The 20,058-nt window shown below is 37.8% G+C and overlaps 1 protein-coding gene across 3 annotated transcripts in view; it reads right to left on the bottom strand.

The window, feature by feature from the left end:
* Positions 1-20,058, bottom strand: part of PLEKHG1 (pleckstrin homology and RhoGEF domain containing G1) — a 286,940-nt gene that overhangs the window by 123,626 nt on the left and 143,256 nt on the right. The window contains exon 1 of one of the 3 annotated variants that reach the window (XM_072643696.1): positions 18,762-19,079. The exons of the other annotated variants lie outside the window; for them this stretch is intronic. The gene's annotated coding sequence lies outside the window, so the exon portion shown is untranslated. Of the gene's footprint in view, positions 1-18,761; positions 19,080-20,058 lie in introns of those variants that run through there. 3 annotated transcript variants of the gene reach the window in all.

Raw genomic sequence — 20,058 nt, 5'->3', positions numbered from 1 at the left:
CAGGTTGGAAGAGTAGTGGAGTCACCCCCCAGTTCCCTGTCCTCCAGTCTTCTCAAGACTTGGAACGATGGGAAAGTCAGGGTGCTGGCAGCATTCCCACTTTCTCCACCTCTCTCTCCAAGCCCTGGACAAAAATGAAGGCTGAAGGTAAAGTTACCCACTTTAATATGGCTAAGTTCTCTGCTTTAACCAGTTACTCTGGCCCTACCTGGACCTACCTCGGGTCATAGGCATTGAAGGGGAAGCTAAGAAATGTCTCCAGACAAACCCCCTCCCAAGCCTACTTGAGGATCTGTTGTTTAAACACTCCTTCTTTATGCCCTCCTCTTGCCCTACCCCCTTGTTCCTAAGGGACCTGATGGTGAAATTGGGGAGCCAATTTTCTCTAGTTAAACCTCCTATCTCCCTTTTGTCTGTTTGCTAGATCTCCCCATGTTTGCTTGAAAGTGTGAGAGACAGTCGAGCCAATTGGGATCTAGGAATTCCAAGCGAGCTACTTTTGCTAGCCCAGGCATTGTTAGCCTCCCAGACCCTAAAGTGTTCCCTCTTCAAGGTCAATATCTGATAAAGCCTGAGGCCTGGGAAGGACTACAACCTTTAATTGAAAAATTCCTTAGGTACAGAATCCTTGTCCCTTGTTTATCTTCAAGCAACACTGCTTCCCACACAAGCAACAACACTTCCCACAAAAAAACCTAATGGAGAATACTCGCAATTTATTTTTGCCTTTGAATGGACTCTTCCTGGGGAATCAAGTCCATATCAGCTAACATGGACAGTGTTGCCCCAACGGTTTCAAGATGACCCTCATTTATTTGGCCAGACTTTGGGATTTAAAGGACCTGAAACTATCAGGTAGTAGCTTAATTCAGTATGTGGATGATATTCTTATTTGTAGCCCCACCCACGAGGGTTCTTTGGCTGCTGCCAGTGAAGCCTTTAATTTCTTGGGCACTCCAGGATATAGGGTATCTCTGAACGACGTCCAGATAGCATGCCAGTCCATAAAGTTTCTGGGTCATGAACTCAGCCCACCTCTCACTCCTTAAACTCTGAGAGAAAAAGAACAATGCTGTCTATCTCTGTTCCAGCCACTGAGAAACAAGTTTGAGTGTTTTTAGGCATGGCTGGATTTTGTAGCCTCTGTATTCCTAATTTTGGTTTTATTGCTAAACCCCTTTATGATCCTACTCAGGGCACTGATTCAGACCAGGTTAAAGCTTTGAAGACTCTGAAAACTAATTTGACCACCACCCCATCACTAGCCCTACCCAAGCTGGGAAAACCTTTCACTCTGTACATTGATGAAAGGAGAAGACTGGCTTTGGGAGTCTTAACCGATTCCTTAGGACCTGACCCCAGGCCAGTTTTTATTTACTCAAAATATGCTTTCCTTGTTCTATATGCCCATGGAGTAATTTGGAAAGAAAGGGGATATCTGACAGCAAAAAATTCCCCTATCAAACATGCCTTTCTACATTTTGGCCTTGCCATAGTCATATTTAATTCTCTCCAGAGAAATTGTCTTTTATGCCAGGGAAATTGTCTTTTCTTCATACTTTTTTTGTGTCTGTTTGGTGTGTGCTTGCCTAATCTCCTTTCCAGGTTTGTCTTCCACAGTGTAAGCCATCAACTTTCAGATGACAGCCCAGGCTATATACCAACCTCTGACTGAATCCAAGGTCTCCAGCCCACTGGACCTGGCACCGCCCAGGTTCTGAAGTCTAACCCCTTGAACAGGACCCATCAAGGCAGGGACAGCTCTATGCCCCTTGCGAGCAGGAAGCAGTTTCAGAAGCTGAGACCTTCACCCTTTACCCCAAAAGAATTTGGGTTCAATCTGTTTGAGGGGGGAATGATGGAGTTCAGACTCTGGGAACTGCCTTGAGCTCCCCTTGAATCTTGCCTCTTAATCTGGATTGCCTCCAGCTGTTTCCAACCCTTGACCGCTCATTCCTCCTTGGACTTCTCCTCAAGACTCTCCCTAAACCTCTCCTCCCAGCACCCTAGACTACCAGACCACCCCCAGATCCCTCCTATAGTCTTTTCTGTATTTAAGTTCCACCTCACTTCCATGAAGGTGCTCAGATTCAATCCAGCTCAGACTCTGTCTAGCTGGGATTCTATCTGGCCCACTTGTGAATACAGGCGTTACAAATGCTTAGGCTCCTTAAGAGTCAACCCAGTAAGGTGAATCTTTAATAAACTTTGTTTTTCTTTGGCTTAAAAAAAAAATTATTCTGAGAAGGGGCCTTCTCCAGAAGGCTTCACTAGACTGTTAAAGACATGTGTATAAAGATTAGAATTCCTAAATTGGAAACTATCACAATAGCTTAGGTAGGAGTTACAAGGAATTTCACTGACAATAGAAAGAAAGGCTTCAGAATCCAGAGGACTGGCTGGTCTGGCCAGGTAAAGGAAAATAGAAACACTTAGGTTTTGAGCATGGAAGCATGGCTATAATATCAACAGAAATAAGGAATGGGCAGAGGTAGGTAAGATAATTTTGACTCTGAGGTATGGATGAGACATAAAGGTGGAGATACTTAGCAGGAAGGTTGGGAACAAAAGTATTGAGCTTCAGAGAACAAACTGCTATATGGACTTGGGAATCATTGCCATAGAGGTGAGCCTCTGAACCATGGGAAAGGCAGGAGACAAGATAAGGAAAAAAGAGAAGTCTAAAATAGAGAAACCAAGGTTGTTGCTATAGAAAATAATACTATGAAATGGAATAATGCTAATATCTTTCAAATTTTGATGATACATATAAAGAAATAACAGCAAGCATTTAAAAGTATATGCTATTGTCAGGCACTGAGGACAGAAAGACAAATATGTAAGACCCCCTGACCTTGAGAAACATATTCCAGTAGGTAAGATAAACAGGTATAAATGTGTGTGGGGGTGCACACACACAGCCACACATTCACACTTAAACACATCTGTGTGTGTATGTACACACCCATACATCCATGTATACATATATAATTATATTTATATACACAAAATATTATATATAAGACGATAGGGGAGAGAAGCACTAGCACTTGAGATTAAGAAAGGTCTCTGATAAGCGGTAACCCTAGATCTGGGCTTTGAAGGCAACTAGGGATTCTAACAAGTGAAGAAGTATATTGCAGGAATGAGGAATCATCTATGCAGAATGAGGAATGGTGAGATCAATTTGGCTGGACTTTAAAGTGAGTGAAGGGCAATGGCACATCATAAGCCCAGAAAGGTAAGATCGAAACATGTTGTGAAGGGCTTTAAAAGCCAAGAAGATAAATTTGCATTTAATCTTGCGGGCATTAGGGAGCCACTGAAAGAAAAAAAAGAATGAAAGGAAATTAGGAAAGAAGGAAATAAGCATGGTTATAGTACCTATCGCATTTTAGGCTCAGTGCTAAGCCCTCTACAAATATTATCTCATTCAATCATCACAATAATCTTGTAAGGTGAGAAAACTGAGACAAACAGAGGTTAATTGACTTGTACAGGGTCACTCAGTGTCTGAATAAAATTTGAACTCAGGTCTTCCTGACTTTAGAACCAGCACTCTCTCCACTATGCCACCTAGCTGTCTCTGCAGGCACTGGACCTTAATAAAGCTTATTACCTAAAAGGTAATAAGACAAACCAATCATATTCAAGGTGAGTCCATGAAGGACACCTCTCCCATCGTTGACTGAGAAATGAGAGAATGCTCATGGTAGGGGATGAAAGATTATCTTCCATTTATTTCAAATATTATATTATTCTTCCTTAATTATCCATCACTCTTGGTAAAAAAAAAAAAAACAAAAACCCTTGGTTATGGTCCCAATTCAATTCCTTACCTCTTATTTTGCAGTCTGAAATAACACAGTTCAAAAAGTAGGAATAAAAATCTGCCAAACAACAATATCCATCCCCATGGTTTTATTTGTGATGGCAAAAGGGAGCATTAAATAGTTTACAAAGTCCTTTGCCTTCCGGAAGAGCTTTCTGCACCAAAACACTGAAAAACCACCACCAAATAGGAGAAATTTTGTCTACCATAACAAAATACTTAAATCATATCTTCCAAGTACATTTCCCCCCATTTGCCCAAATATTGTCTCAACTTTTGAGATTATGATTGAGATGTTTTAAGTAGTGAAACTCCAACACTTCAAGGAGAGGTGTCCCATTCAACCTTCTCTCCCCTCCACTTTCTTCTGCTCATCCTTTCTACTATACTGTTCAGATTCTACTGCTTCCTATCATCCTTGAAAATTCTCTTTTGATCCCAATCAATTCTTTTCCAAACTTTTCCCACCTACTAGAGACCTTTGCATGACCCTGCTTATCATCTCTTGATCTCCATGGTGCTCTCTCCTCCCTTCCACAGTGCCCTTCCTGGCACTGTCTTCTTCTCTACTCTATCTTCTACCTTTCTCTTTAGTGATTTAAAAATATTCAAGCTGATGAGTCATCAAAACACCCTGGTCTTTCAGGTCCCTCAACTTCCCCAGCTCCCAAGAATTTATCTCTACTTTACTTAACCCACTGCCAGGGTGGTTACACCTAACTACTACTCACTATCACCTGAAACTGTTCCACCTCCAAAATCTTGATATCTGAATTTCTCTCTCTGGTTACAGCCTACGAGTATTTCACTTCTTGCATTGACTCACTCCTTCTAAACCTATTTTTTGATTCCTGACTCTTCTCAGGCAGTTAAGTGGTGAAGTAGATAGAGTGCTAGACCTGAAGTCAGCAAAACTTGAATTCAAATCCTGCCTCCTACACTCACTAGCTATTTAACAATGGGCAACTCCCTTAACATCTCTCTGCTTCAGTGTCCTCAACTGTAAAATGAGGATAATAGTATGGACCTTACAGGGTTGATGTGAAGCTCAAACAAGGTAATATGTGTAAAGTACTTTCCAAATTTTAAAGTGTCATTTAAATGCACCTATTATTCTCCTAGTCCACCCACCAGCATAAGTTATGGATAGTGTAGTCATCTTTCTCCTATATTACAAGTTGCTTTTAAGAATAAAAAAAAATAGGGCATTAGTGTGTGTGCCTCCTGTCAGCTTCTCCACTACTGAATATTTCCATCATCTATCATTTTTGACAACTTGAAAGGTGTGCAATGAGATCTATTTTTGAAGTCCCTGATACTATCTTCTCCCCTTCTGTCATCTCTCTTCTTACTCGAGGGACATTGAACATTACATGAAGAAATCAAGAAGAGATCACTGACTAGCCCCAGTACATCTGACTTGCTCAGGGTTACACAGCTAGTAAGTGTCTGAGGTCAGATTTGAACTCAGGAAGATGAGTTTTCCTGATTCCAGGATCAGCACTCTATCCCCTATACCACCTAGCTGCCCCTTTGTCCTTTTATTAATCTAATTGACTCCCTTTCTTGTTCAGGTCTCTAATCACATGACCCTCACCTTTTAACTTTTCTGAGATTTAAGCCATCTATTGTGAAATGCCTCATCTCAGTTAAGATAGCCAAGTATAGTGTATGAATGTCCTTTTTCTCTGTCTGCACTTTTCTACATCTTCTCTCTTTTTGCTCCAACCTCAGAGGATTAGGACATTCTCTTTCCTTTTAAAAGTGTGCCTTTGATCCCTTCCCTTCTGGGGAAGGGGTGAATCCTGTCAATCACCTTTTCTGTCATTTTCATTTTCTCTTTTTCTACTGACTCCTTCCATTCTACCTAGAATCATGGTACTAGGATCATAGGTATAGAGCTATAAAGTCATCTAGACCAACCCTTGCATATTACCGATGAGGAAATTGAGTTCCAGGGAGAGAGGTTAAGTCATGACTAAGGTAACAAAGGAATTCAAACCCAGGCCCAAGCTCCAGAGTCAGTGCTTTCCCACTATACTCTGCCTTCCTGTCTTGATTAGCCTTAAAATAAAAATGAAAATAAACAAAATTTTAAAAAACCACCTTTTCTCCTGACCATGCCATCTCAGTGTACCATTCTGTCTTCTCCCCTTTGTTGAGAAACATCCTCATACCCCTTTGTAATCTGGTTTCTACTCTGACAACGCTCTTTCAGAACTTGAGTCACCTGTGGCTCTTTTGTCCATCCCTCACCTTTTATATCCAATTAATCACTAAGTTGTATTGATTCTATTTTCACAAAGTCTCTTCAGTCCCCTTCTCTCCTCTTGCACTGTGACCATAGTAGTTATCATTTTTCTCATCATCCTGCTCACTTGGACTATATCAGAATAACCTTCTAACAGTTACCTCTGCCTATGAAGTCCCTGACTTCTCCAGGCTACTTCTCATTCATCCAGCTGCCAAAATAATCTTCCTAATGTTCAAGTCCAGTCATGCCAATCCTTTGTTCAAAAAACTTTCCATGGCTCCCTATCACCTGTAAGATGAAATACAAATTTTGTCATTTTCAATTAACCTTTCAAGTCTTATTTCATCTTATTCCTTATATATTCTATACTCCAGTCAGAGCAGACTACAGGCTATCTCTGAGCCAAGACATATCTCTTGGTGCCATGAACATTCTGTCCTCATCTTTATTTTTCTTTTTTTTTTCTTCCTTTACGACTCAGATCAGTTGGGAAACCTCCTCCATGAAACCTTCCTTATCTTCCCTTCCAACCTTGAGGGAGAGTGGGAGAGAGAGGGAAAGAGCGTGTGTGGGGGGGAGGGGGAGGGAGAGAGAGAGAGAGAGAGAGAGAGAGAGAGAGAGAGAGAGAGAGAGAGAGAGAGAGAGAGTGGGCGAGCAATGTCTGGCTTCCCTATATATCTCCATATCTATAGATATACACACAATACATACATATATATGTATATCCCTTCTCCTGTGCAAGTATATATGTGTGTGTATATACACATACACATACATATCTCCATATCCCCTTCTATGCAACATTTTTTTTTGGCAACATGCTTTGGCCCACTTTTGATAATACACTGCTCTACAATCCTTTGTCTTATTTGAAATTTTAATTTTTCAGAGATTATAAACTTCTATGATTTGCAGCTATTATAGCATTACTAGGAAAATATTAATGCCGATGAAATGGGCTTTTGTGGCAGTGAGCAACTTGGCATCACTGACAGAACTGCTCAGGTTCCCAAGTGTAATCCAACCTGATCTTATCCTTCTATTCCATTCTGGTATTCTAGATAATGCCAATCAGAAGCACCAGTCCAGAGTATACATACTGATGATGTAATCCTATTTGCTTATTCCAGTGTTTAGAACAGGTTCTGTCATAAGGTAGGACTTCATATATGCTTCTTGACTTGATCTGCTCATAGCGGTACATGTTAGCCTGGGCAATTTTTCATCCATTTCATGACTGATTACACAAATTTATTTTATACAACTACAGATTTCCATGAAGATGGCTTATATTGTTCTGGGGCTGGATGAAAATATGGCATGTACATAACAGTATTTATTGAATTGAATGTAGCAATTGGAGGGGGGCAGAACAAATACATTTTTTTCATTTTGCTGAAGATTTTCCCAGCTTACCCCTCTTTATCCTTGAATTGTTATATAGACCTGGATTTATGGGCTTTGAGAATATACTCCAAGTCTTAAAGTTACCAAAGTAATTAGGGAAATGTTGATCTATGCTCACTTTGTACCATTTTCTCTGCCTGTGCAAAGCAGTAATACAGTGGTTTCCATCAAATCATTGCATTTTACTTTCTAATTCTCAGGAATGCCTGATGAAAATAATTCTTGATTTTCCCTTGCAAAAATTAACCTTCCCATTATTGCCAACAAAAACAGTAAGCTGCTGGGACAGAATTCTTCAACATTACTTGATTATTCATTCAACAAATATTTACTGAGTACTTACTCTATGTAAGGTGCCCTGTAGGAGACAAAGCTGTCCAAAACTTGTGTCCCTACCCTTAAAGAGTTTATTATCTAGATAAAGAAATGAGATATTTACAAACTTGAATCATGGAATTTTACAGCAGAAAGGGACCTTGAAGTCTTCCTAGTCAAAAATCTTTATTTTGCAAATAAGGGCATTAAAGGTCAGAATGTTAAAATGACTTATCCAGGATCATTTAGCTGGTTGGCGAAAGAGCTGGGTCTAGAACTTAAGTCTATGGCTCCATTCTAGGGCAGCTAGGTGGTGCAGTGGATAGAGCACCAGTGCAGGAGTCAGAAGGATCTGAGTTCAAATCTCACCTCTGACACTTCACACTCACTAGCTGTGTGACCTTGAGCAAGTCACTTAACCCCAATTGCCTCATCTTGGGTCATCTCCAGTCATCCTGATGAATATCTGCTCACTGGATTCAAATGGTTCTGGAGAAGTGAGACTGGTGACCTGCACAGCCCTCCCTCACTCAAAACAAAGTCAAGTGCAAGTCATGTCATCATTTCTCTGATCCCATGGTCTTCATCGGCAATGAAGGACGAAAAAACACACACGACTCCATTCCAGTACTTATTCCACTAAGAGTGCCCTGCCCCCTTATCCAAATCTAAAATTTCTTAAACAATTTTTGTTGACATCTTTTGTTGTGAATTTTCCTTCCTTTATATTATTACATATATCTAACTACACATGTTTTGCTTCTCTCCCTTACCTAGTGGACTATCCATTATGCCAATGAATGAAAGTGAAAAATGAGAAAAACAACTCGGAAAAACTGCGCAACACATCCACTAAGACTCAAAGTAATGTGATATTTCCCAGCTATAGTCCCCCCACCTTCTGCAAAGAAAAGAGGGAGGTCTGTTTCCATATCTTTTCTTTGCAGACAAACTTGGTCATTATAATAACATAGAATTCATTTTCAATTTTTATTTTCTTTATTACATTTACATGGTTGCTATTATTGTGCATTTAGTTTTCCTGACTTTTATTATACACCCAACAAGGGCATCTCTGATCGAGTCATTTTCTCACCATAATTCCAGATTGCTTTACAGAATGGTAGGTCTAATTCTTTCTTCCACCAATAATATATTAGTATGATTCTCTTTCCATAAGCCCTTCAATGCAGGTTGTTCCCTTACTTTGTAGCCTTTGCCAATTTGTTGGATGGTGAGATGAACCTCAGTGTTGTTTTTATTTTTATTACTATTAAGAGTTTATAATGTTTGAGAAATGTTTGCTGCTGTCCTTTGCTTATCCATTGGGGAATGGCTCTTGATCTTACATATTTCCATAGTTGTCTATTTATGTCAAATATCAGACCAATATCAGTGACATTTGATGCAAAGGAAATAAAAATTTTCTAGTATACAAATATGTTGTACAATTTTTCAAATGCATGTAGATCTTTCTGTGATTAGTAAAATAGGTATTTATGTAGAAGAATTGCTGAATTCAAAGTAACAGCTTTTTGTCATCATACATTTTCTTAACAGATCGTGATATCAGACTGGTAAGTGACTGTGGAGAAGGGAGTACCCTCAAAAGGTTTGGGAATCACTGGTACACACAATTTATTGTTATCAATAACACATTGATGATAATAATTATAAAAGCTGGCATTTACATAGCACTTTAAGGTTGCAAAGCACTTTACAAACATCCCATTTTAGCCTCACAACTTTGGGATGCTGCTACTATTAACGTTATTCCATTTTACAGATGAAGAAACTGAGGTAAATAGAAGTTAAATGATTTGCTGAGGCTTACTAGTAAACATTGTAAGTGTCTGAGGCTACATTTGATCTGAGGTCTTCTTGACTCTAAATGTAACACTCTATGCATTGTGTCAACCAGCCTAAAGATTTGAAAACCTCAACTTCTCTACTCTTTTGCCTCATTCAGCTGAGTAATTATAAAACATATCTTACATATAATGTCATACAAAATATATGTCAATGCCACTATCTCCTTGGGTTTTCCTATGCTTCTAATATAGAATCAATTAGAGGAAATAATGTTCACATTTCCTACCAATTGAAAAGAATTACGTAATTACAATATACTTGCCAGTAACTCACCTTTTCAGAAAACATCCAGTTAAAACATGGTTATGTCATGGTTAAAAGGGGAAAGCTATCTAGTAAACCAACATCCACAGTCAATAAGAGTGACCATTAAGTTCATGTATTATCCTTCGGTTTATATTTTAAGCCAAAATTATTATTATTATTATTATCCAAGAGAGTGTGCCTTGATTATGCATCATTAATAAATAAAAGTATATTTGGATTTTTAAAGTGGAGTAGAAGCTGAATTAATAAAATTAATTAAAATTTAGAGATAATTTAAATAAAGGGAAAGGAACAGCTTTATGCTCTGGCAGCTGATGCAGTTGCATATGTGGAATAAGTAGGATTAAAAAGGAGCATACTCAAATACCCAGGGACCTTTCATGTTCCAAGAAATTACTGCCATTAGTGACTCTTCTTGAATTAAGACATTAAAGGACTCTATTAAAATGCAAATATCATGTAAGAGGAATAACACATTAAACCAATACCATCCATTAACATTTTAACTTGCAAAGAATAAAGCCCAGGGAAATGGGAGTCTAGGGCTGAGGTTTTAATAGGAAAGTGGGGGGTGTATAGTGATGAGATTTTTGAAAAAGAAATGAAAGGACACAGAAAAAATAATTATTTCATTCTTGCCTGAAGTTTACTGGTGTACTTCAAAAGATAATGTTTGCTAAGCAGCCATATAAATTAGATAGATTCTCTAGCAACATTTAAGTACTTAACAGAATAAACTTCCTTTAGGCACTCCTGTCAAAATACTAACAACTATTACTCTGTTTAGTAACACCAGTCAAAATAACATATTAATTGCTTACTATGTGTCAGGCACTTATAATGTGCTAAGGCTGGAGATACAAAAAAAAATGCCAAAACATGGTTGATCCATGCTCACCTTATAATTAGTGATAAAACATGTATATACAACATGTATACTATTTAAGTGAAAGATGCCAAAGGCACTAAGCAGTAATGGGGACCACAAAAGACCTCCTACAGGTCATCTTTCAATTTAGATTTGTTGTTGTTTTTGTCCTTCGTTCTTGAAGAGAACTATGGCATCAGGGAGGTGATGCCATGACATACTAATGAATTGGATTTAAGTGAGGTTGGGCTGTGCAAGGTCACCAGCTTCACTTTGTCCTCTGGAACCATCTGTGTCCAGTGATGAGATATAGATCAGGACAACTGGAGATGATCCAGGATGCAGTGAGAATCTTGGCAATGAGATTTGAAGGGCTCTAGGGAAATCAGAAGGCAAAGATGAAGAAGGAGAGCTTTTCATGCATGAGAGAAAGCCAGGGAAAAGAGAGAAGTGTCATGTTTCTGGATTACAAAGTCCATAATGGGGAACAAAGTGTAAAAAGACTGGAAAACTAAAATGAAATCATTACAAAGGGTTTTAAAAGCCAGAGGATCTTATATTTGATTCTGGAGGCAATAGGGGAGCCATTAGAGTTTATTGAAAAGGGGAGTGACATGGTCAGATCTGAATTTTAGCAAAATCACCTTGGCAGCTGGTTGAAGGAATTGATTGAGCTGAGATATTGGACTAGGGAGAGGAAGCAGGAAGACCAATCATTGTTAACATGGTTGAGTGGGATATAGCAGGCCCTTGCAAGGACTAGCAAAGTTGAGAAAAGGGTAAGATTTTGGGAAAAGATAATGAATTCTTTTTTGGACATGCTGAATTCATGAGATGAGCATCACTGGTGTTTGGAATCACAGTTGATCATTACATTGATTAGAGTTCTTAAGTGTTCCAAAATTTTACAATATTGGTTCTGCTAAATTCTCTCTGTGTTAGTTCATATAAATCTCCCCAGTTTTCTTTGAAACTATCCATCTATTTCTTATAGCAAAATAGTATTCTGATATTCATATACCATGACTGTTCAGCCATTTTCTGCAATACTCTTTTAAAGGTTCTCCCTATCAAAAGTTTCTTCCACTCCAATCAGACCTCCACTCAGCTGCCAAGGTGATTTTTCTTAAGTGTAGCTCTAACCACACTAAGAATGGAAAGGCTTGTGTCTAGTAGACTAGTATACCTCTCATGGAGTTGCAGTGGTTTCCCTATTATCTCCAAGATCAAATGTAAAACTCTTCCCAACCTGGGCCCTTCCCTGTCTTCTTACTTTTTCTTCCTCTCTATTTAATCTCCCTGATCTCCGTTTCATTATCTGTAAAATGAGGGTTTAGACTACATGGCCTGCGGAGTCCTTTTGAGCTCTGGATCTTTGATGCCGTAATCCTAAAGTGATGCCAGACTGAATCCAATTTCGTAGCTCCTTCCTTTCTTTCATATCCACCTTCTTTCCATACTGTCCTTAAATCATGTGTGTGTGTATATATATATATGTATATATGTATATATATATATATGATGTCTGGTACACAAAGACAGAGTATATCTCAGTATGTATTCATGTTATGTGTCACTCAAAGGAACTGTCAGACAAATTCTAGTCCTAAAGCAAGTGCTACCCAAAGTCCCCCATTCATGCCTCAATTTTGTCATGGAGGCTCTCAAAGACTGTGCAAGTGAAATACAAATCCTGTCGGGTTCTACAAAGGAAAGACTTTGAATGTGATCCTGACAATCTAAGAATGGAAAGGTTAGTAGACTGACCATATGATCATGCACTTTTTGGTCACAGCAGCCCATAAAACACAGAAAACCACAATGTGGCCTTGGTTACTGTAGAATCTCCTTCTGCTTCTGTAGTAACAGTAACAGAAAGGGATTGTTGTTGTGTTTGTCCTTTGTTTTTGAAGAGGACCATGATGACATCAGGGAGATGATAGAACTTGCAGTTGACTTTAATTTGAGTGAACGAGGCCTGAGCAGAAAGGGGAAACAAGGGGCCAAGGGTCCTAAGATCAATACAGTTCTAGATAGTTTATAAAACTGCTTAGTTGTAAGCATTATCAATACCTAAATCCTTGTCCAGTGAATAGAAATACTGCTGGAGGAGCCCAATCATATCATTTGAGGTATTTTTGTTATCAATGAAACCATAAGACAAAAGGAGGTTACAGCCAAATGTAAGGGAATAGTTCAGATTCTTTTGGGGCAAGCAAATAAAGGAGTTTGTGGAACTGGTTTTATGACATATCTGAAACCAGCAAGAAACATCTTTTTTTGTAGGACATCTTATTCATCTAATTTTGCAAAGTTCAGTCAGTTAACTAGCTTTAGTAAAAATCTACTATGTGCCTAGTAATGTGTTAAGTGTTAGAAATACAAAGAAAGAAAGAAAGAAAAAGTAGTTCCAGCTCTCAATAAGCACTTCATATAATGGGGAAGCATATACCCTAAGGGCCACAATAAGTGTCTACAAAAAGAGGATCACAAAAGAAATGCAGCTTATGTGTCAATATCTGTCACAAGGGATGAAAAAGTAGAGAAATTCTATGATGAATTTGTGAGAACTCTCTTAGTGAAATTAACATGCCAAATCTCGATGACTTTAATGCCTATGTGGTCATAAAGGAAGATGGTGAAAACTTGAGTATCTTCCAAGGAAAAAGAGAGGTTCATTATGGAGTGGGCAGACTAACATGCTACAAAAAATGTAGAAGAAGAATGAAAGAGGTCATCAAAGAAATATATCAAAAGAGATGACAATCTAGTCAAGTTTCAATGGCGGAGTTATCACCCAGCTACAGCTTGTGTTTACCATTGGTATCTCTGTGATGAAGAGGAGGCAAGGAAGACCCCTAGCATGTTAGGTGAACTCCCATGGAGAAATTATGAAAGGATATGGACAAAGGTTGATCTGGATTTATGGGATGATTATGATGTGCTTTGTTGGAAGGGAATGCTTACCTCAATGGAACCACAGGTCCATTGCTCTATTGGACTAATAGCAAGGGCTCAGAGACACTGGTGACTTCGATGGAGTGTAGGTCTTCCATTAATAGAATTATTGTAATAATAATAATGCCATTTTTTATATGAGGGAAAGTTGTATTTGTAGAATATGCATTAGAAATTGCTTTTTTTGGCAATTATAACAGTCATGTATGGTTCCCATTGTGAGAACACATTTGCAAGGCAGCTGGCTGGAATGAGTGGATATCATTTGTAGATGAAGAATGAAATATGCCCAAATAGAATGCCTATGGCTGACTGCAAAAATCAGGAGAATTAGAAGTTGGCATCTTCATGTGCATCTTTTCCTAGGCAGTATATTCAAAGACTCACTACTCTCAAGAAATAAATAAAGGGTGGTAACAGTTGAAGCTTCACAGACTAATGCTTTGTAGATAAAGAATTCATTTGATACCACATCCAGTTGATTTTGTAATAAAGCTATATTTTCCAAATAGGCAACTTTAGATAAGACAGAAATCCTCCAACTTTTTATTTTGCTCTTGGCATAGTAGCAAAAATACAAAAACCACATTGATGTTCACCTATGCAGTTGCAGGTTAGATTCCATGCAACTCATGGGGTACCCAGCTAAAGCTTGCCTTTACATGCCTTTTGACATTACTGATTTCAGGTAAAAGATGGGAGACTATTTACCTGAAATTTATAGTAAGATTTGCTTACAGCAATGGAAGCAATGACTTGGCAGATTATTTAAGGGTCTGAGTTAAGTATAGTCTTTAGTTCAATATACTGATTGATCATTAAGAGGTAAAAAGAATAAAATTTCTTACCCAGTTACTTTGGCTGACTAATAGAAGTTATTTGTCACCACTGACTATTGGGGAGTCGTGGTAATGCAGTCACCTTCCAGCTTCTGACAATGAAGCACCAGTAGACTGACAAATGGGGAAATGAAATGGAAAACCAGAACATTATCTGTACCTACTGGATATATTACTTTTACTACCTTTCCATTTAATATTCCCTCCTAACAACTGATCACTTAAGTCTTCCCTATAGCATTTGTTGTTCAGTTGTTTCAGTCCTGTATGACTCTTTGTGACCTCATATAGGATTTCTTTGGCAAAGATACTGGAGTGGTTTGCCATGTCCTTCTCCAGCTCATTTTACAGATGAAGAAACTGAGGCAAACAGGTATAAATGACTTGTTTAGGGTCACACAGCTACAAATGTCAGAGGCCAGATTTGAATTCAAGTATTCCTGACTCCAGGCTCAGCACTCTATCCACTGTACCACCTAGCTGTCTGAGAAAGCATCACCTATAGCACCATTTCTGTTAAATATCTGGAAGCAACCATTTTCCCCTTACCATTTTGTAAAAACTGGGCAAGGTGAGGAGAGAACTTAAAATTACCTTATGAATGTTTAGAACTGTAGGTCTTCAGAATTGGGAGGGACTTCACAGGTCATATAGATGGCATAGTAGATAAACTGTAGGACCTGGAGCCAGGAAGAACTGTGTTAAAACCCTTCCTGTGATAACTATGTGACCCTGGGCAAATTACTTAATGTCTATCTGCCTCAATTTCCTCATCTGTAAAATAATAGCACCTACTTCCCAGGGTTGTTTTGAGGATAAAATAAGATAATATTTATAAAGTGCTTTGCAAACCTTGAAGCATTATAGAAATGTTAGCTATAGTGTTATTACGATTATTTTATATATGAGGAAACTGAGGCACAGAGAGGTGAAATGACTTGTTTATGGTTATACGGCAAATTAATAACAGAGTCAGGACCAGAATCTAAGATATCTAAATCTCAAGCCTTATTTCAGCACTATAAAGATACTTTGTTCTTTCTTAACAGGAATTTTATTTTTTTCAAGGTTTCTAAAATTTCTCAAAAAACAAGTTCAAGAAAGTTTATTTTTACAACAATGTAGTTTATGTAGCATTTTCCCAACAGTGACCTTCACTCAGGAACATTTGCAGGAGTTATCACTGTGTAAATTTGAGATTAGAAAAGGACTTGGATTGGTTACATGCCAAGAGAATGGAATAACATGGATTCTCAAAGTGTTGCACTAGTACCCATGAGGAAGATAACTAAAGAAAGATAACTAGAATGTTAGGTGGATCCTATGGAGGATCTTAGAGGGAACATGGACAAGAGGGTATAGCTGGGTGGCCATTAGCACCAATGGAGGAAATACTCCTATCCTGAGGTCATGGATTCATTGAGGTATGGAAATACCATTGGAGTATTGGTATCTTAGCCACAGGGTGGTGATAATTTTAATGAATTGTCAAAGCAACAAATATTCTTATCTTTTTATCAAAAAGTCACTGTATCAAAATATTATGATATAATCACTAATTATAGTGATTATATATTATATATAATATAAAAAGAGGAAAGAATTATGATCATCAACTAGCAGGAGGCACCTACGGTACTGAATTTCCAATTCAGCAGCACAAGGAGTCTACTTTGCCTTTAAATGAAGAACATTTTTCCTTTTTTTCTAAAAAAATTGTATTAGTTAATCTTCCATAAGCATTGCCATGGCCAATATAAATAAAAGTGCCAGTGGGTCAAAGAGGAAAAGCAAATGAATTCTCTTCTAGCTGTACAGAAAAAATATGGCACTCACCAGTGACCTAATTTGAATTCTAGCCCTCAGGCAATTTCCACCCTCCATTCCCGAGTATAGTGGTGGTAGTATTAGGAGCCTCCAGGTCTGGCTCAGGTAGAATTGATGTAAGAGAATTCTGACCTTGGCTAATTCCCCTTTCCTATTCCATATTCCCTTACCTGATCCCAATATTCTAAATATTACTTAGGACTCTTTTAATGTTCCTTGTCTTTTCTAGACTGTTCATCATCCAGAGTCCTATCTTACCTTGAAATAAATTATTCCTATACTTTACTCATCATAGTCATGAATTCAAGAGATCAACTAAACAGATTCATGTTAATATGATAGTGAAAGAGACCTAGAGGGATAAAAACTGATTTATTGCTGATAGACGTGGTACAGATGGAGGGATGTATGCATTTGCTAGAGAGTTCCTTCCTATGCTAAGATTCTAAATTTTTCTAAATTCTAAAATTTTAAGAGGTTCTCTCTTCTTGCGTGTCCTCCTTCTCAGCTAATACAAATGCTTTCTAATAGCGGCCTCCTGGAGACAATGCTTTGCCTTTGTGCTTTAACCCAAAGAAGGCACTTTTAAGAACCATAAGACACTAAAGAAGGTGATGCCATGCCAGGCCAGAGAGATATTTTTTTTGGGAAACAGATCCTCTAACCTGAAATCATACCAATTAACAGAACACACACACACACACACACATATTTATATATTCTTTTCTAGCACTTTGATCTTCTCACCAGAGGCTTCCAACAACAAGAGAATAAACAATGAGGTACCTGAGGAATTAAATGCTTCCAATTGTGGAACAAGAGATCATTAAAATTAGTCTCTCTCTCTCTCTCTCTCTGTATATATGTATATATATATATCTGCTTAATTTCTGAGGTTAATATAAAATGCAGTGAAATACTGGCAGTCAAAGAAAAAAAAAGATTTCATTCAATTAAAAGGTAAATGTGAATCCTGGACTCAATTCAGATGGAATTATTTGTAAAAAGGGAAAGAGAAGAGTGAATTTCATAAAGCCCAGAAAATCATGACATTTGTTTAACTATTTTTCTAGCAATTTAATTATAAAATATATCCCTCATTATCCTCAAGGATCCTTCTATAGGAGAAAATTTTAATTATACATGAGAGATGGAATTTTTCATCTCAAAGAGAAGGAAGGTTAGATGGGGAAAAGAAAATATACAACTCACTGACTTCAAATAAAAGAAAGCAAATATAGGGAGCCATCTGTTTGGGTAGATATTAAAGAAAACATTTTTTTGAAGAAGAAAAAAGCTGAATTTATCATAATCATCTCCTATTATAACTACATCAGTTCTTCCCCTTCTGATGAAAGATCTATGACTCACTTAATGCCAATCCCCTGAAAATCTAATTGCCTCTAGTGGGGCCAATTGGAAATGACACATCCTATAAGAGAAAGGGAGAGGTATTACTAAATGAAATCTAGATGGATGGAAGACTGATTTTTATTGTCACTCACAAGCATATAAAGTAAGAAAACTTAAAAAGGAAAGGTATAAGTAGATCCCAAATTAGGTATTTTCCATTTATTTGTTTATAAGATGTCAAATAATTCTGTGGTCATAAGTAGCTGAAACCTAAGTTATTTAACTTCCAGGATCAGTATTTCTTAACTCATTTTAGTTGCTTCATTTACAAACACATACCAACTAAAGTCCATATTCTGCTTTTTGAGAAAATACATATAAAAGTTTTTAATACATAAATGATGAAAGGCATCCCTACTTAAGTCAACCCTCATAAGACAACTTAACAAAAATCTCTTTTAAAAGTACTATAAACCATAACAAAGTGTTGATTAGAGAAATTAAATGTTTACCAAATAAAAAAAAACCAGATTAATATACAGTGTGCCAAAGGTCTTGGTGCAGTTTCAAGCTTTAATAGCTATTAATTTTTAAAAGCTATTATTAAATATTATGTATATTACATTTTGTATTATTTATAATTAACATTATATTATATTAAATTTATTAGTATTAAGTATATATTAAAAGCTATTATTTAAGCTATTGAAGCATGAAACTGCAATAAGACTTTTGGAACACACTGTATTTCATAACACCTACATTTTCAGTTAATTTAAAAAAAGTACTTTTGTTCTTTAAAAACCTCTCAAGACTGCTAAGACAAGGTTAAAGGACAAAGAAATGATCTTTGTAATGGCTTTGGAGCTCAGTTTTTAAAAGAAACATAGCAGCACTGCCATCAGCAAAAACAGAGATAGATACACAACAGAGAAAAAGCCAAGAACATATTTTAGAAAAAATGCTTACCTCGGGTGCGTTTATTACTGCAGGTCCACACTCATTTTTCACAGATTTAGGTTCAAAAGCTCTTATAAAACCATCTTCGCATTCCAATAATCTATCATTAATTTTTCAAAGCCTAGTTGGCTCAAAGCTCCCTTCGAGCATTTGGCATCATGATGGAGTCTGTTACCCAGAAATCAATCCACAGAATGAGGTAAAGGTGTAGAGAGAGGGACATGATATACGAGCAAATGGGGCTTTTAAGACGCATCAGTAAATGGTCACTTGTGGAGTTTAACCTAAGATTAACAAGTGACTAAAGCCATTCCTTGGTTCCAAAGTGAAATCTGCAGTTTTGATACAAAAGTTGGCAAACTGCCACCAACGCAGGCCTCAAAAGGCTTCAGGGCTGGGGGAAAGGGAAGAAGAGACAAAAAAAACCAAAACCCACCACACACTGATTGCCTGGGCCAAATCTCCTCAGTCTGCTCATGTGCATCATTACCATTTGTCTCATTGATTCTGGGTCAGACTTAGTGCTGACTCCACAGCCAGACTTTACAATATTTATTTGACTAAAGGCATTTAAAAATCATTTAGAAATACCTAAACAGAGTACTTAAAGAAATACATTACCAGAGAAGAAAACTATATTGGGCTGTTTGAAAGGCAGTGTTGTTTAATTGAAAGATCATTAGGTATGGAGTCAGAATAAACTAGGTTTGCTTGTACCCCTACCCATTTTACTTTGGCTTTTCTGGGAAAGGCGAAAAGCACACGTAATCATTCACATAACCATGGATTAGAGTTGGGTGCACTTGGCAGCATGGTCCCAATGGAAATGGAAGCAGACCAGGGAGGTAGGGTTGGGCAGGAATTTGAAGAACAGACTTCAGGGGGTGGGGCAGTTATAGCGTCAAGGCCACATGTGGCCCTCTAGGTCCTCAAGTGTGACCCTCCTTATTCAGTCAAAGGGTCAGACTTGAAGACCTAGAGGGTCACATTTGGCCTTGAGGCCAAAGCTTCCCTGCCTTTGCACTAACTCTTATCTGTGCCACTTTGGGCTAGTTCATTAACATATCCAGATAATCTCAAAGCTGACAGTAAAACTTTAAAGTTAACAAGTCCACATCATCTCAAAATTATCAGCACCCTTTGCTGTTCTGCTGGTCTTACTGGATGTTTGGAATTTATCTGAGGTTAACATATCATAGGACCAAAGGACCTGGAGAACAAAACCTAGATGGCTTCCCCTGATTTGGCAGATATTACCAGGATGTTATTTTAGATTAATATATGATTATGTGATTTCTAGGCAGCT

This window comes from Notamacropus eugenii, chromosome 2 (genome assembly GCF_028372415.1).
Source record: "Notamacropus eugenii isolate mMacEug1 chromosome 2, mMacEug1.pri_v2, whole genome shotgun sequence".
NCBI classification, from domain to species: domain Eukaryota; kingdom Metazoa; phylum Chordata; class Mammalia; order Diprotodontia; family Macropodidae; genus Notamacropus; species Notamacropus eugenii.
The sequence above is the reverse complement of the archived record's forward strand: the minus strand, read 5'-3'. Positions and strand labels throughout refer to the sequence as shown.